The following is a 9,732-nucleotide window of genomic DNA, read 5'->3' as shown; positions in this document are numbered from 1 at the left end:
AAAATCAGTAATTTCTGATACATCCAAAGCTTAGTGTCACAAAAACTTTGAAGGTAATAAAAATAAGCAGCCTCTCTATTTTCCATTAGCAGGTGTCTGAGGCTTTGCTGAGACTCCTACTGGCACAGAGAGATGCTAAATGCAGTATTTTGCCACTGTCACGGGGTGATTTATCTGTGGAGTATAATTTTTTATGCAGCTGTTATACCTCAAGTGGTAAATAAGGCTTTGTCTGCGCTCCAAAATTGTGCCACTTTAAATATACCGCTGTAATTAAAGTGCTACAAGCCATTGGCTGTTGTTAGAGCCCTGTTAAACATCATTCTGTCATGTACTTGTCCCTGTACAGCAAGGGGAGCAGGGTGATTTTGTACTGTATTGCACACTGAAGCTTTTTATTGATGTTACAGTTACATCCAAAAGAAAAAAAAAAGCTACTAAAATGTTATGCTGGGAGAGATTTTGAGTGTAGATAAAGTCTAAATCAGAAGGATTGTGAGCAGTTTCAGGTACAAACTACATTTTTCTGTGGTCAGGGATAATGGTAGCACATTATAGTCTGCATTAAATACCATTGACAATGAAAAGAGTGTGGCAAAAACATTTCACCAAGATAGAAAAACACCAAGTTTGGGGCAGTAGCATCAGCAGCCTTACCAATGAGCACAGAAGGATTTCTTAGCATCCAACTCATGTGCAGAAATAAAGCCATTTTATGTTCTCAATCAGCAGTCACATTGTCCCCATGTTGCAAAGTAGAACTGAAGTCTGGGCCATGGTAAAAAATTGCCAAATAACTTAAAATACTTGGAGTACAGTATTTGTTTTCTGATTTCAAATAAGCAGTGAAAAACAATTCTTGCCAAGGGTTTCCAATAAAGGATTGCAGCTGGGTAAATTTATTTTAATGCCTGATTTCAAAAAATCAGATTCACTTAAATTAACTGCCTCTTTGCAATGCAGAGCAATTTAGAGACTATCTGAAATATTATATCTAGAAAATCTAGAATAAATATTCAATCTAGAATATCTAGAAAATTTCTGTGGGTTCTGTGGATATTCTCTCAGCAAGACAAATATCAACATAATGTTCAGTATCATGACAGAAAAGCTTTAAAAGGTATGCCCCACATGTAAAGCCCATTGTCTGATTGTCACAGTGTTGGATATTTTGAAAATTCTTTTGAATTTTGAAGAATATTTTGAATATTCTTTTTTTTTTCCTCTCCCATGTAAAATTTGGAGTGGCTTTGATTCAACCTTATGTAAGTAAGGTCATTATTTAGGATCTTAGTTTTTCCTCCGATTCTTTTTAGGATTCTTCATTTCTATATTTGGCCCTGCTGTTAATTTGCAAGGGAGCCATAGTTTCTCTGTACCACAACTGACCCATCTCTAGCATGGCAAACATTCCTTGCCTATCTGACAGAAACGTGCCAGACTTAATTAGCGGCAGACAATGTTTTCAGAAGTGACTGGTTAGAGACATCCTGTGAAAATTGACGCTCTTCAAGACTATCAACTTGAGCCTCTGGATACACATTCACACTGAAAATTCACAAATGACTTGGAAAACAGTTGGTGCACTGATAAGATGCATTTTAAACACATTACTGCATATCACAGCAAATATATTAATGGATACTTTCGTGCACATATTTTGAAACCTAATTTTTTCCCTCATTCAGTGCCAAAGACTTGAACTCCTGCCTAGTCTTGGTTGGCGTATTCCATTTTGTCCAGCAGAGAAGGGCAAACTCTGCCCATCCCACCTGCAAATTCCAGAGGTGAAGCACACTATGGACCATGAAAAAACAATTTTAAAACTTCGAATTTAAGCTTGGATCTGCTCAGGATTTTAGAGCTCCATCAGGATTTTACAACTCCATGAAAGTGTGTTTGTGTGACTGCCAAAATCCTCCACTGTGAAAAATGTGTATTGTGATTTCTTCACCAAACTGGGGGCAGCAGCCACTCACACAGCACACACAGGTGCTGTGCAGCTGTTCATGATGGATCTCCTGCTTGCTGGCCTGATTTCCACTGGTGTTAACTCAACACAACACTGTAAACCTCTCTGGATGATTAGAAAACATTCCTCTGAAGGATGTGAACAAACATGAGCTACGAGCACTGTGCTGGAGATTATCTTATAAATGTAACATCTCTGCAGTGGGACAAAATAACTCTGCTGTTTTTTCTCCTGACAGCTGCCTGGATTTTAACAGTTAGTTGCAATCACATTAAATGGTCTCCCTGCCATTTTTTTTTTAGCAGGAAGCATGATTCTTCTCTCTTGGAAGGAGCCAGACCAATTTGTGTGCTCTGTCATCCATAAGTAAGCGTGAGAACTGATCTGAATTCAATGTTTATTTTCAGGTAGCGCAATGTGATAATCTGAGAGACATAAACTCACTGAAATTCTTCCATGGAATGGGAACTTGAAATTGTGAGAAGACACTGGAACCAAAGGTGTCTTCCTCATCCCTTGGAACACTTGCCAGACTTTTTTTTTTTGTTAAAACTTGAGGTCCTTTCTCTGAAATTGATACCCACTGTTACACATGGAGAAAGGCAAATATTTTGGTGATGTGGCTGTACCACTGTGAAACCCTGCAGCCCATGTGGTCTCCTTGTGCATCACTTGGCACATAGGCTTCTCCTCCACCATTCCAGCTCAGCCAGGGCAGTTGGGGGAGGAAAGTAGGGTGTCCTTGTGTTTTTCTTTTCCTGTCAGATCCTAGTGTGATAGCCAAAACTTGGTTTGCATTCCTCCACCTTCATCTCTTCTGCCACAAATACAATTACTTGATGCTCATCTCGCTAAGAGATTTCATATCTAAGATCTTCAAAAAGTCTGTCAAGGAGAAAGCAATAGGGAGAAAAGCTGAGAAACTCAAATGTAGGTTTAGGTCAATGTGCATTATGAATGTGACTAAACTACTGATGTACAAATATACAAATACTTATGCATCTAACTGTAAAATGTAAGCACCTAATGCCAAATTTATTTCTCTATTATTCCCTTTCTTTCTTTTTGAGTTTAGGCTCTCTTCCTGTAACAGTATCAATTATTTTTCAATAGTGTCTCACATCCCATTCTTTCTCATCTCTTTTTCAGTACCTCCCTTTTCTCTGCTAAATCATCAAAGATATTTTTGTTCTTTTATTGTGGCAGAGTCTGTAAACACGACCTTAGAAAGAGAATTTCTAAGTGCAAGCATTTGTGATGCATTTGCACTAAAAGCTTTGAATTGCTATCTTTGATAAAGCTATTTGGTCTGATTATATTGTTTTGGAACCACGCATTCAGGTGCACCTCTCTAAAAAAAAAAAAAAGAATTTTTCAAAATGTATTATATTTCATGTCTCAAAATGGAGGAGCATTATTTTTAAACTCAGTATATTCCATGTAAATAATTGTATTTCTGTCCTGAAATTCACACACCAGCACTTAAACTGAAATTTAAAGTCCAGTGTTTAAAAGCCAATAACTCCAAATCTTAAAGATGTATCAAATATAAATAAAGGTAATAATTTTTGTAGCTGTATTTCTCTTACATTGCTTCCATTCTTTCAAAACTGCCTGGGCAGATGTTGCAGACATCTCTTGCATTGAACATGACAAATATTCTGTGTGAGCACTGAATAGCAGGTGGAAGAGCCACTGATGGCTGTAAGTGGGATTTTTAAGTGGAAATTGAAAACAGCATTTCCAAATACAAATTCAGATCTCATAGACTGCAATCCAAGTGGCAGCAACTGTGCTTTGGGAAATTCAGTGATGTCTTTAAAGAGCCAAATGCAGTTAGCAAAAGGTGTACTCACATAATCAAATAGCAGAGGCCCAGAGGTGCAGCCAGCTATAGAGTTGGGTGATGTGTTGTTATCAGTGTTTGAGGCATGGGAAAACCTCCCCTTCCTTCATAAACCTCTGCAGCTGAAAGCACCCAGCACCCATCCATTCCATCAGTGGAAAGGATTGTGTGAACCTTCTGTCATCTGTTTGGGTCCAAATCAGCCAGGTTTAACAGTAAATGGAGTTGAAAAAGTTAATCTGGTGTATGTCAGTTGAAGCTAATTTTGTAACAGTTCTGCTGTACATATCCCCAGATTAGGAGTGTAACTTCAGTTTCTCTCATTTTAGCTAAATTGCTGGCAATAAAGGACATTGTACCTGAAAGCATCACCTCCTTTTACCTGCTGACCATGCTGACACCTGTCATGAAGATCAAAACCTCGATCAAAAATCAGTTTTAATGAGAAAATATTGGTCATTACAAGAGAAACATTTTAAATTCTGCCAGCTTCTCCCTAAATCAAGCAACACAAGGCACTGTAGACAGGGTCTGTAGTGATTAACTGTTCTCAGCTTATGGACATTCAAGTTTGCAGATGGATAAATAAAATTATGTTACACTTCTTTCTGTACTAGCTTACAAGGCAGAAATGTGTATGAACATATAAGGGAAATAGAAAATATTTAAAGAGACTGTCTGAAACTTCCTGCCATGAACCTTTATGTGGTCACCTGTGTGATTTTATATGGGCAGACAATCTGGGGTTCATCCAACCATTGACACATCCCATGCAAATTTGTGCGATTCCAGATATCATTTTGTGGATAAAACTGAAAACTTTGGGTACTTTTTAAAATACTTTTTCCTTTGTAAAAGGATGCTCTGCTGGGTCCAGCCTTCAGCTCTCATTTTCTACCATTCTTGGGCCAAAACTTTACTTTTCTCAGAGGGTGCTTTTCCCTCTCCTGTCTGTTGAAGAATTTCTCTTCTGCAGACATAATTAACTATTCATTGACATGGAGCCTTGCATTTGCCTCTTCCCAAATTCCAGGAGAGCAGCCCTAATCTCTGGGTTAAGAAAATCAGCTCCCATACATCTCACAAATCTTGACACAATGTGAAGCAAGAGAGATAAAAGACTACCTGGTCACTGCAGTTGTTGGAAATCTCTTCACTGAGGTGGGAGATCTGCTGTCAATCCCCCAGTCTGGTGGAGATTTGCTTCTAAAAAAGATGCTGACACCTTTTCCTGGGTCCTCTGAAACCAGTTCTGTTGGATCAGGGATGAATTTAGAGTAGAAACTCCACCACCACATAGCACTTATATATGTATTTTAGAATACTAACCACTGTCTACTAAATGGACTTGAATATAAATGAACTGTCACTATGGGAGAATAGTTGAAATCATCTTGGATGTACAGATAATATTGTCTCAACTGTGAGCTCTGCTTTAGAATCTCATTTCAGCTTCTACCTAAAAATCTATATGTCAAAAGAAAATATCCTGGGTGCCATCTACAAACTATAACATGACACAAAAAAGCCATCTTTCTATATGATAGAGCTACTTCTAATTTTCCCATTAGACCAAACGACACCATAAAGAATATCTGCCAACAACATGATATAAAACCACACCATGCATCATGAAAAATAATTGCAATTCAATTACTCCTGAATTATAAAACCGTCAGCTAGGTGCAATAAAGACAAAAGCTTTAGAACATATGATAAACTGCTTAGCATAGATAATTAGATATGTTTGAACAAAATCCCCAAAACAAAACATGTACAGTTTGAAGGAACAGGGTAATCATGCCAAAATAATTCTCATTTAAAGGTTTGAGGATCAGCAATTTTAAACCATCTCCCTGAAAAAAAATTATCAAAATAAATTAGCACTCATAGAGTGTAAAGTAAATCCCTCACTCAGAGAGGTCATGACCTGCAACTGGGCAAGAAACTTTTTTCTTCTTGCTTTTTTCATCTTGCTTAGAGTCTACTTTGCCAAAGTATTTGGTGGTGCTGCTCAGCATCACAGAAGGCCTGAGGAAGGAACCTCTGGTTGGTTTGAAGAAACCTCCGGCAATTTTCTGCTCTACCCCACCTGCTCAGAGCAGAGTCACTGCAGCAGCTGCCATGGAAAAAGCCATGGAATTCCTGCTTCATGCCAGTTCTGGGCTTTTGCCACACTCCCTGTTAAATAAGAAAGAGAGAGGGACAAAAATTGCACTGGGGGGAAAGTGGGATTCAGGGAGAAAGCTTTTGCAAGACAGGCAGAGAAAATAAAGGTTCTAGCAGAAGATGTCCTGTCTACACTCTCCATCAGGACCTCTTGGGAGAGGGATTTAATTCTCTTTCTTGGTCTGCTGCATTTCAGCAGAATAAAGAAAATGGCATTCCCACACTATTTTTGGTTATTACTATATTAGGAAAAAGCAAATATACCTCTTAAAATACAGCTTTTCCATAAATTTAAAGTCTCAACTTGATCTTGCACTTTCACAGACAAAAGTGGCCATGGAAAAAGACATAACATCCCTCCTGCAGCAAGGCAGAACTGGATGAGGTTTCCAGTTAACATCTGGCTAAAGTGTTGAAACTTTTGCCAAAATACTTACCAGAGAGAAAATAAAATTATTCAAAGTTGATGTGGTACCATAGTTCCAGAACTTCTCAGAGAATTTCTCATATAATTAATAATTTTTAGAACTGGTTATTTCATAGATGCCATTTTTCAGCCTTCAAAGTGTCCTTTAAAAAAATGAGAGATCTTTATAAAATATAAAACAATTTTATTTTTAGTAGATTTGCTAACATAACAGATTTCATAAATTGGCTTTCTCAAACTCATGATGACTACATTTCAGTTTCTTAATTGACCTTTTACATGCTCCACAAGTATTCATTCTTCTGGTATGTAGTCAGACAAAAACTAGGCAGCATTTTTACTGATGCTGATGAAGTTTCTCAGAAGCATCAGATATGGGATTGAAATTGTGGAAACTCCAAAAGAAGTACTGCCAAAATCGGTCACTGTTCTCTCTCAGGCCAGAGTACTCTGAGACTCCAGTGACCGGCAATGCAGAAATCACTGAAATAGTTTTCTGAGTAACAATTCCAACAAAAGAAGTTTCATTATTCACCTGTGAAAGAAGTAGGAGATGTAGGGCATAGGAATTAACACATTGTCCAACATGACACCTAAAGATTTAAAAAAAGGGATCCAAAAAAAAAAACCCCAAAAAAATAGAAAAATATAAAGTTCAGCCTAGAAGCTAAATTGTTTTGTTTGGGTTTTTTTGTTGTTTATTGTTTTTTGTTGTTGTTGTTTTGTTATTTTTTTTTAACTGTGAACCTTTTGCTCTGCATTTCTTCTGTGTTTTAAGTCAGTGGTCATTGAGCCAGCTTCTCAAACCATGCAAGTTATTGGGAATCCTGGTGCTAACTAAAAAGATTTGACCCATGTAATGTTTTATTTACAAGTGTCAAAATTCTTGTGTTGCATTGTCAGCCTTGTCCATACCAATTGTTTCCACCCTGAATATTTAGCAGGAACCACAGCCACTGCTGTGATGATGGGTAACACCTCTCACATGCTCTTTAAAAAAGAATAAAGAGGAATTAAATTTACTAAAAAAATTAGAGAGACTGACCTTTCTAGACCACAAACAGAGGTCTAAAGCCACTATTACTTTTTAGCTAGAACTGTTGTGCTAGATACTGAAGTTCTGCCTCTTCAATTTCAGTAAATTACACCTCTACAATAAAAACACTGACAATTATCATCCCTTGTCAGAGAAAATCAGTAGAAAATTTCAGTCCAACCTGAGCAGCTTAATTCACTTGCTTAATGTTAATGTGTAGGTTCCAGTACGAGAAGAAGTAACCTTTAACCTTGGGTGGAAGGGCACCAAAGAGAAACTCTTTTATTAACAGACAGATCTTTCCTGGGCTGACACCCAGGAAATAGTTGAGAAATAAGTATTTTTATAAACCTCTCTCCAAGATGTGGCTGCCACATTTTCAGATCTTTAAAGAAGATTTGTTTAAAAAACACACAAAGTCCTTATTGGCAGACAGAAGTACTGCCAGAAGGGCTGGATTTTGAAATAGCAGTTATTTTATGTGTCCAGTTTCTAGGAGCTTCAGTAGATATAAATCTCTACATATGTTAATGCAAATAATAGAAGTTTTTCATCAGGCTTTATGCAGTTTTATTACCTTGGGTAAGAATAAGCCAACTGAATGCCAGATGATTCAACTAGAATTCACTAGAAAACACGTCAAGTTAATAGACTGACCACCTATAATTGCTGCAGGAGTGATTAAAAAAGTAAATCAATAAAGATCCTATTGTTACATGAAGCTGTACATTCTCTTAGCACTGCACATGGTAATCATGTACTGATTGATCTGGGACTGTCAGCACCACACCCTTATTGATCACATGCAAAGGCAATTCAAAAGTAATCATGAAAATCACCCAATTCCTGCTTTCTAGGGCATTTATAAGGCTTGGTCAATTATGTCCTTTTCCCAGCTTGCCACCCCAAATTTGGGTAAGTGAAGCCACATGGGGACTAAGAGCCATCCTAGCTAGGAGCCCTGCTCTCTGTGCTGCTTCCCTGATGTGATTCACTGTGAGCTGCCAGCACCCATGAGAACAGGTAAACTTGGCACTCTGAAGGAAAACAGAGTATTTTACATCCAAATGTCTATTAGAGCAAGGGTTTATTTGTCCTTATGTTTTCTATCTGATGTTAAAATACAGTTGTATTTGCTTAAGGAAAAATTATTTTCCTTATGAACAGTTAGATAAAAGTAGCTTCATGAAACAGAAGTTATGTGCACCTCTGAGTTAAAATACTTTTATCTGTCCTGTGTTAATTTGAGATTGGCTTCTTTAGGCTTTGATGAAGAAACTAAGCTGAGTTCTACTTTTAACTTCTCTGGTTGGTTTGCTCAAAGGAGGATCATTTTAGCTATCATGGATCAGAAAACAAAAGTAGTTCTTGGCATAAGTCGCAGCTGTTTTCATCCCCAATTGAATGTCTCTGAAAACTGTGAGGTTTTTGCTGTCTGAGTTCTTGTTTTAGACTTGTAATAGGCTAAAAGTATATTTAATTTTAGGAAACAACCTATTGCTACTTAGATTTAAACTTTAGAGTTTTTAGGCTTTGCGTTGGCATCACTGTTGGGTTTTTTTTTGTTTTTTTTTTTTTTTTAGGTAACCTTGGAATCTTTACTCATGCTGCTTATATACTATTGTGCTTCTGGTTTGTGAGTAGTACGCCTCATATTCTAAACAGATCTGAAGAGGCCAAATTTGAGTAGCTATAAGGACAGATGGAAGCAAAGAGCGGAACCCATATCTCAAAAAATGCCATCAGAAACACTGAGACCTCTGTTCAGAGAATCTGACCTGGTGTTCCACTTCCTTGTAACTTGTGCATGCATTTACATTTGCACAAGACAGATGAGGGATGCTTCCAGTTGTAGGTGGGAGCATTTTGATTAGATGTTAGTGATCTTTATGAGCCCCACAAAATGGAGAAGCTGACCTGGGAAATCAGCAGACTTTGTTGTGGATAAAGTAGCAGGAACATTATAAAGCACTGTGAGTTTCGCTCTTCCTAATTCCCTTTCAAGGCTGTAGTAGATTTTGTTTGATATGAAAGAAAATATCAAATATTGTCTGTGCCCCTGCCCCTTCTGGTGCATGGTACCTACAGGGCAGAATCTGCCTTAAGAAACAGTTTGGGACTAGGCTGTTTTTAGGTTCCCCTTTTTTCTTTTGATTATAAATCCAACTTGCTTTATTTCAAAACTTGTTTTTTAACTTAAACCTAGTAGCATTGCTTATTTTTATAATTACCTTTATCTGAATTTCAACCAGAAATAGAAAGAAATAGCACAATCATTTGAT

This window comes from Molothrus ater, chromosome 5 (genome assembly GCF_012460135.2).
Source record: "Molothrus ater isolate BHLD 08-10-18 breed brown headed cowbird chromosome 5, BPBGC_Mater_1.1, whole genome shotgun sequence".
Taxonomy (NCBI): Eukaryota; Metazoa; Chordata; class Aves; order Passeriformes; family Icteridae; genus Molothrus; species Molothrus ater.
The sequence above is the reverse complement of the archived record's forward strand: the minus strand, read 5'-3'. Positions refer to the sequence as shown.